The 15,411-nt window shown below is 35.9% G+C and overlaps 1 long non-coding RNA gene across 2 annotated transcripts in view; it reads right to left on the bottom strand.

The window, feature by feature from the left end:
* Positions 1-6,651: 6,651 nt before the first annotated feature.
* Positions 6,652-15,411, bottom strand: part of LOC122815676 — a 125,308-nt gene continuing 116,548 nt past the window's right edge. For both annotated transcript variants that reach the window (XR_006366983.1, XR_006366984.1), the window contains exons 5-6: positions 11,362-11,454; positions 6,652-7,333 (exon numbers count right to left, since the gene is read on the bottom strand). This is a non-coding gene — a long non-coding RNA (uncharacterized LOC122815676). The remainder of the gene's footprint in view (positions 7,334-11,361; positions 11,455-15,411) is intronic.

Below are 15,411 nucleotides of genomic sequence, written 5' to 3'. Positions count from 1 at the left end.
TCTTCCCAACAGTAATCTGAAATATGCAGTAACTCCATGTTGTTTTCCAGTCTAACTAGTCAGGAGGTGAATTTATCTCTAATATAGATAGAAACACTGCCTCTTTTGGTTTTTACATGTTTGTTTTGTGGTCTGATGGTGTGGAAGGCAAGGTAGCCTTGCATGGCCAGGATACTCTCTGAGCCCTTGAACTAGGTTTCTGTGACTGCACAGACATCTACATCCTCTCTTAACAGAAGTGTTCCCAGGGTGTGCAGTTTTTGGGTTAAGCTCCTAGAATTTAGCAGCATAACCCTTATTTTGTTTTGGTTGGCAATTTTCACATTGGCATTTTTGTTTTTGAGACCCTGCCTAAAAACGGTACTATAGGGGAGGCAACAGGCTTTGACAGCAGCAGAAAGCCTAGTGGTGCCAGGTGCATACCATCTCTGGTAAAGCAGTGAGGTTTGTCGACCATGTCATTCCACACTGACAGATATTGGATCCCCTATGCATGACACCAAAAACTATGCCAATTATTGAAATGTATTATTTTTGTTTATACTGTGACATCATTATAGGTGAGGGTAATATGCTGCTCAAAGGCTAGGGGCATACCCACTTGGGACACATAATCAGAGATCTCAATCATGTCTCTCTTCATATAGTCCAGTGAGGTACATCTCAGGTCGTTCACTCCAACATGAGCTATGACAAATTCATAATGGTAATTGTTGCCGAGAGACATGAGTGCATGCGTGATCTGATGAATCCTGGCACCAGACAGGCAGCTGACCTTGACTTTCCCCTCATCTAACCTGGTGAGTGGGACATCTATCTGTCTAGGTATGGAGTCTCCAATGACAAGAAAATTTGTTTTTTGAGTGTTATGCCTTAAGGGCTTTGTAGGTAAGACACTGGTGTCGCTATGTGTCTTGGGTGCTGTGGGAACCGTGTTAGTTGTAGCAGTCTTTTGTTTTGGAGATGACTGGTGTTTCAGTAAATTTTTAAAGTGATCCTCCACATATGTTGATTCATGTGTTGCATGCACACCATGTATATAAGCAGCGGTACTATGTGCATGAGTAGTGATGGATGGACTTCAGTGTTACTATTTGAGTGGGAAGAGCAAGGATTCAAGATTATTGGTGTATTTACATGTCTTGCACTCTATAGTAGAGTGAGTTATTAGTAGAGGGCTGTCAGTGTACATGAGGCAATTGCTACACTGGCTCAAGAGACCCAAGTCGACAAGGCTGTCAGGAGAAACAAGAGTAACCCAACAGTCCATAATGCTAGGTTTGAAGAACGGGTACTATCAGGACTGATCTAGGAGGTGCTGTAGATGGGTATTTCTGATGTTTTTTTTGGCTGGTGGTTTAATAGGTCACAGCTCACTAGAAATACTTCTTAGACCAGAAATGTACTAAAAATGAAGACTACACTAATGTACTACAACTGCATCTAAGGGAAAACTTGTCAAAAAGTATCTGTCCGGTTATTACGCACAATTTCACGTCAGTGCTCCATGCTGCACAATGCACAACCAAGCAGAAACCCACTCAAATAGAGGGCTTAAATACCAGAAGCTAAAAACTTTATAAAAACAGGCAATTTATGTTTTTGGGAAGCTTAAAAGCTTGTAGTCATCTGGTATCTCAGCTCAGAGATGTGGCTGGTAGCCCACCTAAGTTCAGCTTATTTCAAACAAGCAGAAACCAGGTCAAACACAGAGCTTAAATAGCAGACGCTAAAAACTGAAAAAAAAAAAAACTTTTATAACATTCAAATCAGCCAGTTAGGGCACTTACTCCAAGCCCTAGACTTTTCACCAGAAAGGTTCAGTATTAAATAAACAGAACACAATAAAAAGTGCAGTAAATATATATATATATATATATATATATATATATATATATATATATATATATATATATAGGTTTACTTTTGAAATATCGAAAGTCAAAATAAATTCTGCTCCCAAATCTCAACAATTAATGCTGAATCTGCAAATCTACAACTGGGCAGTTAGTCGTAAATCTGCAGTAATTGTCAAAAATATCAAATTTGACATTTTACGGAAATTAACGACGATGCCACCCTTGCCGTAAACCTGACCTCCTACAACTAACATCCCATTTATATATAAATGAGCCACGGTGGTGCAGCGGTAGTTTTGTCACCTCAAAGCAAGAGGTTCTCCCTTTTGATTCTCAGCTAGAGCGCCTTCTGTGTGGAATCTGCATATCCTCACCGTGGTCGAGTGGCATTCGAAAGACATGCATGAATGGGTGTGCCTTCATTAAAGGTTGGGTGTTGAGCTGGCACCTTGGCACTGTAAAAATCTACTGACAATCATTAGCAGACCGGAGTTCCGCTGTGGCGACCCCTAACTGGGAAAAGCTGAAAGAAGAAGAACAACCAAATATATATTTATATATATATATATATATATATATATATATATATATATATATATAGCCCCCACATCCCCCTACTTATATATACCAACTCCGAGATCACACATAACGTAAAAAAAAACACACCACGGCATTCTCCACTCGCTCACACACAAATACACATCACACGTACACAAACACCAACAAATCCAACACTCTCACTTACACTTACACCTCCCTACCCTTACCCACACATGCAACGTACAAAAACACACACAAACACTCACTCACCTGCAACTTCAGGCACCATAACTCTACAGGCAACATACCAGAAATGCATAATTATGGATTTGAGATATTCAAATTTGGTCTTATGCACTTTCGTCATTCTAAATTTTCAGCTTCATGGTCTCAGAATGTTGAAATTCTGTATTTCAGCATTTTCGAGATTATGAAGTGAAACCATATATATATATATATATATATATATATATATATATATATATATATATATATATATATATATATATATATATATATAAATGAGCTGCGGTGGTGCATAGGTAGCATTGTCGTCTCACATCAAGAGGTTCTTCCTTTCAATTCTCGGCTGGAGTGCCTTCTGTGTGGAATCTGCATGTCCTCCCCTTGGTCGAGTGGCATTTGAAAGACATGCATGAATGGGTGTGCCTTCATTGAAGAGTGGCGTCAAGCTGGCACCTCGGCACCATAAAAATCTACTGTGAATTATTTGCAGACCTGAGTTCCGCTGTGGTGACCCCTAACCAGGTAAAGCTGAAAGAAGTAGAAGAACAACAATATATATATATATATATATATATATATATATATATATATATATACACACACACACTGGAGGGGATCCAGAAATTTTACACAAGGCAGGCTTCTGTTTTCAAGTCTTGCCACATATTAGGAGGCTTGAATATCTTATATTATATTTTTACCCTGTAGACTGATGGGAGAGACTAATCTCATTGTCGCAAATTTGGGCTACTTTACAAAGCAAATTGATATATCAGTGACTGCAGCAGAAAGGTAAGTGCAGCATTATTCTTACTTCCAAGCTTGGTGTATGCTTCTACAGTTTCTAATCTTCAGACTACTCTAATGAAAATGCATGAACAGTACTATAATAAAATCTGAAAATTTGCATTCAGTCTGCCAAACTGAACCCATCATTGTATTCTCCTTCAGAACCTTACTTGACTGGAACTATCACACTGCATATCACATGCACATCTCATAATGGCATATAAATACTATACCATCCCTCAAATACTCCAGCAAATAATAGTGTAATAAAATAGTGCATACCTTAAAAGTATCTTTGATCACAGGACCAACACCTAATAAAATCCCAAAAATCCAGTAACATACTTGGGGTACTCCTATATTCATTAAGCAAAGCAAAGCTATGGAACACAATTAGAAACATAAACAGTCTCCTTGCTTTTAAGACCACATAGAGAGAATTATGGTTTATGGCAAAATAATAACCTATTTTGTTGGTTGCAATGTGTTGAAAACCAACACGCTTTGAATACACAAAGTATATTGTCAACCTATGGCCTATCCCCTAATGACTGATTGGTTCTTCAGAGTGTCTACACTAATGATCTGTGTAGAATAATACATAACTCATCATTCAAAACAGTATCAAAAATTATAAACTGGATTTTTGGAATTCTGTATAATAATATAAATGTTAAGAATGAATTTTCATATCTGTATAACACTTTGTCTATAATACAGCTCAAAAAGATTCTTACTGGCAATACCTAACTAAAGGGTTTCAATATCATTATAAATGGAAGATAAAACAAACATGTTATTTTCAGTTAAACTTCTTACTCACAATTCTGGAAGATTTTTCATTGGAAATTTCTACACAGATCCTTTTTGACACCTGAGAAACTCTCAAAAATGAACCCTTCAAACAGCAAGTTATGTTGGAGGTGTCATCTGTCCACTAATGCTGACTGGTCTCATATTTTTTATGACTGTACTAATATTAAACCATATTGGAATGAGATTAACAAATTTCTTCAAGCTATCTATACTGATATATTTGTTTTGACAAAGTCTTTATTTTTATTGAATGTTGTTAATAGTAATAATATGAAGAAAGATGACCTGTATTTGTTGTGGATGATGTTAGCAATAGCAAGAAAATGTATAACTAGAAGATGAAACTCTAATGTACTACCCACAATGGAGGAATTCCTATAATCACTGAAGAAATGTATACTAATGGAGAAAAGAACTAAAGAGTTAAGAACTTATCCTAAGCCATTGGTTAATTGTCCGTGGAGGAAAGTTTTGAATTTGATTGATACCCTACAGATGTAACCAAACTCTTCCTAACTATCATAGTTTATATATTAACTTATTATTTAACTACAAAAGTTTTTATCTGAATCCTTTTTTCAAGTTTGAATGTAAATAGAGTAAATAGTTATTAAATGTTATGAATGTATTAAATTATTGTGTTATTTCATCAAAATAAAAATCATTTGAGTAAAAATAAAAAAAAGTCCAACCTCAAACTACATCTGAAGCATATCAGAATCTGGCAAGGTTCGGAGCCTACAGGATAAAAATATCCATATACTCAGGACTTCCTCTTCTTATTGACTAATCCCTTTTTTTCACAACTTGCCTTTTATGTCTTACTTAAATGATTTTATTGCACTACTCCCGTGAGAAATGTATGCTTTATTGTAATCATATTAGCTTACTTTTCAACATGGAAATTGATGAATATCACGTTATATTAGCTCCTAAATTCTTTATACTGTTTACTTGCTTACTTGTACTGTTATATATGCATTGATAATTTCAAGTTTCATTGATGTTCCGTAATGTAAACTAATCTCACCTCTTAGAAAAACTTCAATTTATAACTTTCTGTGATATTTACTGTGTTCCTTTTAAATAAATTGCATTATTTTTTTAACTTGTTTAAACTCTGTAATATTGTGCCTCTACTATTTCTTGAAGCTTTTCTTCTCTGACCTCTACTGGAAACTTGGCAATGTACCCAATCAGACTTTCCTAGTAAATAAATAAACAATCTGGGCATTTAAACATGTAAAGGACAAAGTCCTCAGTGTCACCTTGAATTCTGCTTCACCTTACATGTTCTTGCAACTTGGAATAATAATTAAGCCTGCACACTGACAAGTTTAACACTAAACTTAAAAGTGTTTTTTTTTTCCACTTGGGAAGTCCTAAACTGGAATAAATTTCCAACAACCGAGATTAAAAAAAAATCTGGATTCTGTTTATTGGGATAATGTTTATTGACTTAAATTTACAGGACAGAAACAATTATATGGTCTGTCAAGAGCATATGAATGTGGTAACATGAGAATGCTGAATCACTGAAATATTGATGAAATGTGGGCTGCATCATGCTTTTGGTAGAAAAAACACTCATCTTTTTTACTTGGGTTTATGGGGAGAAAGGCAAACAAACAGCTGGAGAAAATACTTATCAACCTTTCATTAATCGATGACATTCCACATGTTACCATGGAAAAAATAGATAAATAGCACTTCATATACTGTTAGCTTCTTCAGTGCAAAAATGGCACACTTTTAGTCTGTTTCAGAATGCAGTCAAAAGAGAAATAAACAAATAAAAATATCTTTGGATGGTATTCATAGTCCAGAGCTTTGCATTTCATAGCAGTGATCCACAAAGGGCAGCGCTATGAGGATATCAAATTACGGACTTTCATCATGCATATGAAGATGCGAAGGAGTTGTTGTAAACACACCCCCTTATCATAGAAGCATAACATGTTAAACATATAAGCAATAGGGGAACAGCTACTATTCTGATAAGACACCGTACAATTATGTGTATGAGTTTGATTCATAGACATGAATCTATAATGAGCTCATTTGCATACTTAGCATGTAAATAGCCCTGAACTTTCTCCGGTAAGCAACAGTTTTCTTAGAGAATATGGTGGTGTGAGGAGAGATAAGTTGGTGCTTCTGCATACCTGGAGATTTTTTACTGAAGGGGTCACTTAAATAAATGTTTTATTTTGTTTTTTCTGCATACTAGGACATATCCTGAAGGGGTCACTTGGGGAAATGTTTCTTTTTGTTGTTTGTGCATACCTGAACATTTTACTGAAGGGGGTCACTTGGGTTAATGTTCCATTGTGGTGCTTGTGCATACTAGAAATACTCCTGAAGGGATCACTTGGGGAATAATTAATTTGTGTGTTAGGGAAGTGCTTGTGCATATATCATCATACTGCTGAAGTGCTTTCTGGGCATAATAATTTATTTTGTGTTATTTTAGTGCTTGTGTATACCTAAGACAAACTAATGAAGGGGTTGCTGGGGAAATAATTCATTTGTGTATCAGGGAAATTATTATCCATACTTGGACAAAGTATTGAAGGAATGGCTGAGGGCAGGTGTGTGGACTGCAACTCCAATTTCAAAGGTGATGCACCACATTTATCAAGGAATGTGCATACCACACATGTGTCAGACTATGAATTGCAAAACCACACCATTAGTATACTATGTTTTACATTTCTCATCTGCATCTCATTATTTTAATGTCCTTCACATTAGTAAAATGGCCTTTATGAATCTTGCCTTTGCTATTCTTATCCATAAGCATCAGGAATACCACTATCACAGTTGTGAAAGAGACTATGAATAACAGCCTTACTGTCATCTTGCTGTACTGTTGGAGGTTTTCTCATATGTCACAAAATGAACTTAAACAGGGAACAGCGTAACACAAAATTGGTATAAATATTTACTAATTTAACAGTAAAACAATAAGAACCTTTATTTGTATAATTGAAAATTCTTGGTATGCTCAATATAAAGAAAAATAGCCACTTTCATTGGTGAAATGATGTAGACTTCATAAACCATGTCTGTAGATTCCATGTCTGCAAGAGAAAGAAACACAGGATAGGTGGTGAATGTCAACTGGATGCAAACAATCTGCATCAATGTTAATAGTACTAGCAGCTTGCAGTTAATAGGGGAGACTGATAAATTCTACTTAGCTGTATGACACTGAACAGGCACTAATCTGACAGGTGTACTTTAGCAATCTAGGGTAAAGTGCAATTTTAACTATTATCATTCATCATTCACTGTTGCACATTCTGACAAACTTGTTAGACTTGGCCAAATGCCTCTTTACCACATCTGTTCTAATGCAATTGTGTGGTTAGCATGAACTGTAATTTCCTTACAACTATTCCTTTGTTGTACTGATGCAATAATAATGGTTGTACGCGTTGTGTATGCTGACTGCACTTTTGTTTTCCATAAATAAGATATTTAATTGGAATAAAGGGGATCCTGGATTCTCCAGTCATATGATCTTTTATTGGTCAACTTTAGTACATGTATAATGCAAGTAATGTTTCTGCTGGTACCACCAATGACCAGTTAATTTGGAAAAGAAAGAAAACAGAACATAAATTAAGACTTGTTTTTTCCTGTTGTGGTATGCAATGTGTGCTAATCGGCATAAGTGTCTCAAATTGTCATAGTTCCAAAACATATGCATTGATCTTCACAGTTTATACTAATTAAATGATTTAAAACATGACCTTTAGAGTATTATAGCAGTGGTTCTGAATTTTGTTATGCAAAACATTTGGCTATTACACTGTCATCTGTTAACAACCACTGCTTTGTCACCAATAACATTTTTGTTTGGGGTGGGGTTGCAATTCCAAAATAATGACTGGCTCAGTCAGTGCTGGTGTTGGGTCTCTCAGTACCGTTAGGTATTAATGTTAAGTGCCTTACTGATCATGATCACATGCAGCTACGCACATGGGCCAAACTCTCCTTTTCCTCCACATCACTGTTAATTTAACTGCAATCTACACAAGCACATCAGCATGCACATAATATGTAATTCATTAATATGTCATATTGAATACTTTTGCACTGTAGCAATGACAGGCTTTTAATGGAAAATCACTATACATTTCTAGTCTGCTATCTACTATCTTAATAAGAATCTATTTTGTGTGGCAGTAGTTCTCATGCTCTATATTTTATGGCTTGCAGTTGTGTTATAATGTAACATTGCAACAATACAAAAAGGACTGACTAAAATTTTTGGTGTGCATTGAAATACAGGTTTTCTTTGGAGTGTTAGTAAACTGTTTCCTCCTGTGTTCCTCATAGCAGCTGGATTAGTCATTCATCCATAGTACCATATATTTCCGAATATATATATATATATATATATATATATATATATATATATATATATATATATATATATATATATATATATATATATATATATATATATATATATATATAAAACTGCACATTGAAAAATATACATAGGTTGCAAAAGAAGACCACAGCTGCTGCACTGTTTTTGCATGCTGGTCAGATTCATGATAGAATAGTTGACATAGGGGGGGAATCAAAGAGAATGCTGAAGAAACATTGCATAATGCAACATTATGTTCCTGATAAATCCATGTAATTGCCTTTAAATGTACCTAGTGGTGATAGTGGCCACATGTTTCTACCGGCACAAAGCTCCATAGGTTTATAGGTAAGTTCTAGGCTAGCTGACCTGCAGGCCATTTAAGGCCTAGCCATTTTCCCTTTAGTGGTAATTTTCAAACATTGCAGCTTGTTTCTGTCAAATAAAAACCATAACCATCATGCCAATGAGAAGATTACTCTGATTGGCTGAATGGGCTATCACACTGGTGCTACAGTAGCATTACATTAAGTACTATGTCTTATTGTGGTATCAGTAGTAAGCACCATTCTAGATCATAACTACAGCATTATAAGATTATTAGTAAGAGAAACTGTGTGTTAAACCCATCAGTTGTACACAAAGTGGGTCATATAATAACAATAGCACTTCTGCTGAGGTCAGTAAACTTACCTCACACATAATGGAACTCCTCATATGATGAAGGTAGGAAGAACTTTCTAATCTTCCGTGGGCAAAGTACAACTTTTGATATGTCCTAAATACTACCAATAGAAAAACCTTCTATAATGTATATACTGTAGTATCCTATGATGAGAAAGGTGAAGCATTCAGATGATCACTGCTCGGTACATGTGATATGAAAAACATACAGCTGTAGTGACTTTGCATCGGTAGGATATGAAGCATATGGAGTACTGCAGTATAGCTTTACCACATTAAAACAGCTTCATGTTTAAAGTATGAGAAGAAACCTGTAAACCATGAAACCACGATTACAAGAGATGCGACACGGTATAACGGCATAAAAATATACACACGTTAAGTGACATACTGTAAAGGATCACAAAGATATGAATTTTGTTGAGCAGCAAGCGACCTACCATCGTAAACCCCCAGCCCCACAGTACTGAGAAGAAATTGTAAAGACTATCACTGATGTTGTCCACTGCAGTCATTGTACCCTTAATCCCCCAACCCCATACACAGAATGAAGAAAACAAGCAAGGTCATACCTACTGTTCTTGGGCAGTTACTTGACTGTGACAAGCTGATCCCAAAAACATTCATTAAAGAACAGACATTAACCATGAAACACCCACTTTTGTTTTCCCAGGTTTAAAATGCATGGTGATTAAACACTTTTCTCATGATTACACTGCATTAAATATGCCTGGGAAGTTATTACAGCTGCATTTTTCCAGATATACACATTGATTTTTTTCAGCAATTATCTGCATTTTTTCATTTGCAAAACTGTTGCAAATTAATATTACTCTGTAGTACACAATAAAGCATTCATAGCTGGTATATGAACCAAGATACTTCTGAAACAGATATATAGTATATTTAGGGTTTTTCTCGGCTTATCATCTTCCACAGGTCTGTTGATCTGCATAAACTCATTCAGGGCTAATTTGGTTTCAACTTCCATAAAGTGGCATGCTTTAGAGCTGGGGAAGCCCATCACACTCAACCTTGATTCATTATAAGGCTTGATTCATAGGGCTAGAGCTTATCTAGAGCGGTGAGAAAGAATCGGCAGTAGCACTTTCTTGAACATCATGGTGCACTTTTTGCAGCACTACTTACGATGAAAAAAACAAAAAAAACCCAAAAAAACAATAAGGTAAAAGTAGGTGGACACAGTATTTGATCTTTCTTCACAACAGCTACACCACAAAGTACTAAGGCAACCTTAGATTAGCAATTACAGTGAAGTATAGTGAAGTGGTTCCTCAGTGTGAAATATTATGAAATTATTATGCCTAAATGTGCACTCCAATAATAAGAATAGGAAGCATCTAAAAACTTTGCATCAACTAGGTCATGAAGAAATTAACATGGTTCAATAAGAAATACTACCACCATGTTACAAAGAATGTTATGTTGACAGTATGTAAGTATTACAAAAATATAGTAAGGAATGCAGCAAACTGTATAATAACACAAATGTTTTTCTCAGTGATGGAAATACGTTATATAGATGAAAAGGAAAAAATCAATACAATGATGTATTCACAGTCTGCTGATTAATTCAAAGTCAGTGCCAATAAATGTACAGCTTGCTTGACACTTTATTAACAGTCATTGGTGGAGCACACGTGGGGTTTGCATATCCAAATGTGCATGCACTACATATCCAAAGCATCAATAGTAACAGTCTCTGGAAAAATCAACCCCCCTCCAATGTAAGCCAAATAATGGAAGTTGTCCTGATAATGGAATACAGCACAGCTTGCAAAACATAATTGTGTAAACAGATGCAAGAATAATAACAATAATAGTAATAATAATAATAACAATAATAGTAATAATAACAATAATAACAATAATAGTAATAATAACAATAATAGTAATAATAATAATAATAAGAATAATAGTAATAATAACAATAATAGTAATAATAATAATAATAACAATAATAGTTATAATAATAATAACAATAATGACTCAGAACTTTGCAAAAGTTCAAAACTGACTTACCCGTTATCAGCATCTAAGAAAGATTAATCATCCTCAGGAAAGTCCTTTGGTTTTCCTATGGTCATGTGCTCCTTTTGTGCCAACAACCTCACCCTGCGATCAAATCCATATGGTTAAACTGCCCTTACAGCAGAGTAAAAGAGTTTTAGGTCATTATATACATCAGCATTCATTTTCAGCACTAATGCTTGAGTAAAAGAGAAAAGTGGTACTAAGGTATAAAGCAGAATAAGCCATCCTATTTATACCCAGTTCCCATAGTTTGTTTTACAGGCATACATAACATAGGCTACTATACTGAATATCATTAACACATTTCATTGCTGTGAATAACATTATGATAAGTTGAGTGACACTGAAAAAAAACTCCTGCATCTGGTGGTGTAATGTATTTGCCGCTTTTCATTGCCAGATGCAGAAAACCATTAGGTGTTGTAACATGCACTAAACTGTGCTGGATACTGCTAACATGACATTGCAATTGATTGTCCCACACTCTTGTTGAATGATACTACAAACTGTGTGTTTATATCCTTTTGCATTCTGGCCGCAATGTATAATCTGTCATAAGACAGGCAGCAGCCTTAGCACCATAAAATAGCAGTACCAAAGCAGAACACGCCATTCCCTAAAATTGCTGGTTTTGACATTGCCGATGCATTTAACATCACTGTGTCTGTATTGAATCATTTTTGCAATGCATGCCCACAGCACATCTCTTCAAATAGCTGAATAAGGAGTCAGATAAATCTGAGAGAAGCAAAGGTGATGTCTGAAAGCTGCCCTGAAAGTTCACACATTATACAAAAAGCAAGCATAAGCTCAATCATCTACTAATCAGTTTGCATTATAATCAGCACAACCTTAAAAATCTGTATATATTTCAAAATTTCTGAAATAGTTCTTGATCCAATGTGGTAGTTTTCTTTACCATTTTTTTAAACATGCGGCACTTATGATTACAAAATGCTATGTAGGAGTCCTGTTGTGCAAGTAAAACTTTCATCACATACAGGGCTTTGTCTTCACGTGTGAAGTGCTCAAATGGAGAATGAGAACAGATTTTCATTCTCATGAAGGCTGCCTTTTCTTTGAGGTTGTATAAACTTGTGGTTAATATACTTAAGAAAGAAGTGTTACGACAAACAACAAATGTTTATTTTATACTGTATTAATGTTTGTGCTTCTGCTATACCAGCATTACTTCTTGATGCTATGGTACCTGATATTTGTATGTCCACTATCATATCATGGGCCTATATGCAGTGGACAGCAAGTAATCTAGCAGCATCATAAGTAAGTACTTCAGATTGGTTTCTTTAAATTCTCTGTATTGTAAATATACACATAAAAGTGGCATTCATTTGTGTACATCGCCATCCTCACATGCATCATTATTCTAATATATCCGCTCAAACAAAAATCGTTCCTAATAGTTCGGTAACTATGTACTTTAAATATGTAATTACCCCATTCATATATTTATTTCTGCAAGAATACAGAATTATCTTGGCTTGATTCATTCATGGGTTTCATCCCTCTCTACATGCAAACCAAATACTCTTTTGCAATATCTTTCCAAAGTCCTCCTACTGTCTTGTCCCATCACCCTATTATCACATTCCCTCTAACGTCATCATACTATAGCCCTTAATGCTATTATTACTTCCTTCCTTTCCCCATAATTCTCCTACTCTTTACTATATTCTCTCCATCTGTCCTCCATAACCTTTAACCACTTAATCCCCTCATTTTCATGAACTGTCCTCTTAATCCATCTCACCACTTCAGACCCTGTACATTTTTTTATCTTCTTACTTCTCCACTTTTTTACAATTTCCTGTTTAGTCCACCATACTAAGAGCAGTAGTTTGTGCTTCCCACTTTTAATCATCCCTACCTACTCCCTACCTACTCCAAATAGACACAACAGACAACTGTTTGCCACCTCTATATCATAGTTTTTCTTCCACAATTCTGATATCATTTTCCAATCTCCTTGTCTTATCCTATAATATCACCACAAATGAACAATTCTTGCTGGCTCCTAATCACATATCCAACATCGGGCATGATCGAGGTACCCCTTCCTTCCTGATCTCCTTTGGAATTTTATACCAGTGATTCAACAACCTAAACTGTAAATCTTGGAACCTTCCACCTACCCTCATTGCCTTTCAATTTCCACATATACCTTAATTTTCCATTACTTCTAATATTTCACTTTCCCACTCTCATCTTTTCCTCACTGTGTCCACTTTCTCCATTACAGTATACCAAATATATTTTCTTATAAATCTGGTGTATTTTCAATATCAGCTTTTCCTCACAGTCTACAATTGTTATAGCTGTACTATATTTCCACCTGCACTCCCTCTCCTGTCTCTTTTTTCTCTGTAGACTGCCCAACACACTTTTATATCTGCTAACCAGACATCCTTATCCAGCCATATTCATCTTGCATTTTCTCAAATTCTTTACCCACCCCTTTCTGCCCTTGTTCCTATAAATCTTCATATGTCAGCAATGTATTCTTCCAGTCTTACAAAGTTTTATCAAATTCCTTTATTCACTATTCATTAACAACAAATATCACTCATCATCTCACTTTCTACCTCACTAAGATCCCTGTTCCCATATACTTATCAATCATCTTGATGGTGCCCTTTCCAGCTCTGTTAACAGACATCCTTATGTATCCTTCCACTGTTTCCAGCCAACTATTGCCCTCTAACACTCAGAGGCTTTGCTTCATATTTATTACTATGCCTATGAAATCAATCTAACCCTTTAAATAGCATCCAGTCAACATCTTCCAATAACATCATACAGTCATAAGTGAATAAGATAATCCTGGTCAGTTTTACCTTGTCTGCCACCATTATGATAGCCGCTTCCCCTTGCATAAGTATTATTGTTACTTTTCTTCCTCTGTATTCTGTCATTCACTTCATTATCTAACAGTGTTGTCTGCCAACTCTTCAAATGTATTCCCCATCAGCTATTCCTATATACAACCTTGCACATAAATTTACCAACTTCTAAAATGCATTTCCCACTTGCTATTCATGTATACAACCTTGTACATAATTCTGCCAACTCCTCAATGCATTCTCCACCTGCTATTCCTGTATACAACTTCTTACATAATTTTGCCAACTCCTCAAATGCATTCCTCTCCTCCTATTTATTTATACAACATTGTATATAATTCTGCCAACTCCTCAAATGCATTCCCCACCTGCTATTCCTGTTTAAAGACCTGTACATAATTCTACCAACTCCTCAAAAGCATTCTCCACCTGCTATTCCTGTATACAACCTCATACATAATTCTGCCAACTCCTGAAATGCATTCCTCACCTGCTATTCCTATATACAACATTGTACATAATTCTGCCAACTATTCAAATGCATTCCACACATGCTATTCCTGCATACAGCCTTGTAAATAATTCCACCAACTCCTCAAATGCATTCACCACCTGCTATTCTTGTATACAGCCTTGTACATAATTCTACTAACTCCTCAAATGCATTCCCCACCTGCTATTTCTGTATACAGCCTTGTACATAATTCTGCCAACTCCTCAAATGCATTCCCCATCTGCTATTCTTGTATACAACTTTATGGGTCTACCTGAGAATATCAAAAGCTGACATTGTTGAAGATGAATTCATGGAGACGACATCCACGAAAACCCACTTCATTGACAGACCAGATGAACAAAATCCTTCCCAGGGTAAGCAACCTGTTGGCTGTGAAGGTGAACCTTGCCCTTTCCCAAACTGTAGTGCGATCTTGGAGTTGGTATATTTAATTGGGGGGGCAGAGCCCCTCACACTGAGGGGTGTGGTAGCATAGCCCCCCACCTAAGTGGCCTTTGAGTGTTCCGGTGTTAGTTTTGTGTGTGTTTGGCTGACTTAGTACTTACCCTGGGAAGGATTTCATTCATCCAGTCTTTAGCTGAAGTGGGTTTTCATGGATGTCATCTCGATGACTCCATCTTCAATGATGTCGGCTTTCGATATTACCAGATAGACCCAACC

This window comes from Protopterus annectens, chromosome 11.part0, assembly GCF_019279795.1.
Source record: "Protopterus annectens isolate FY-2018-M chromosome 11.part0, PAN1.0, whole genome shotgun sequence".
NCBI classification, from domain to species: Eukaryota; Metazoa; Chordata; order Ceratodontiformes; family Protopteridae; genus Protopterus; species Protopterus annectens.
Note: the sequence above shows the minus strand (reverse complement) of the source record. Positions and strands in the feature narration are given on the sequence as shown.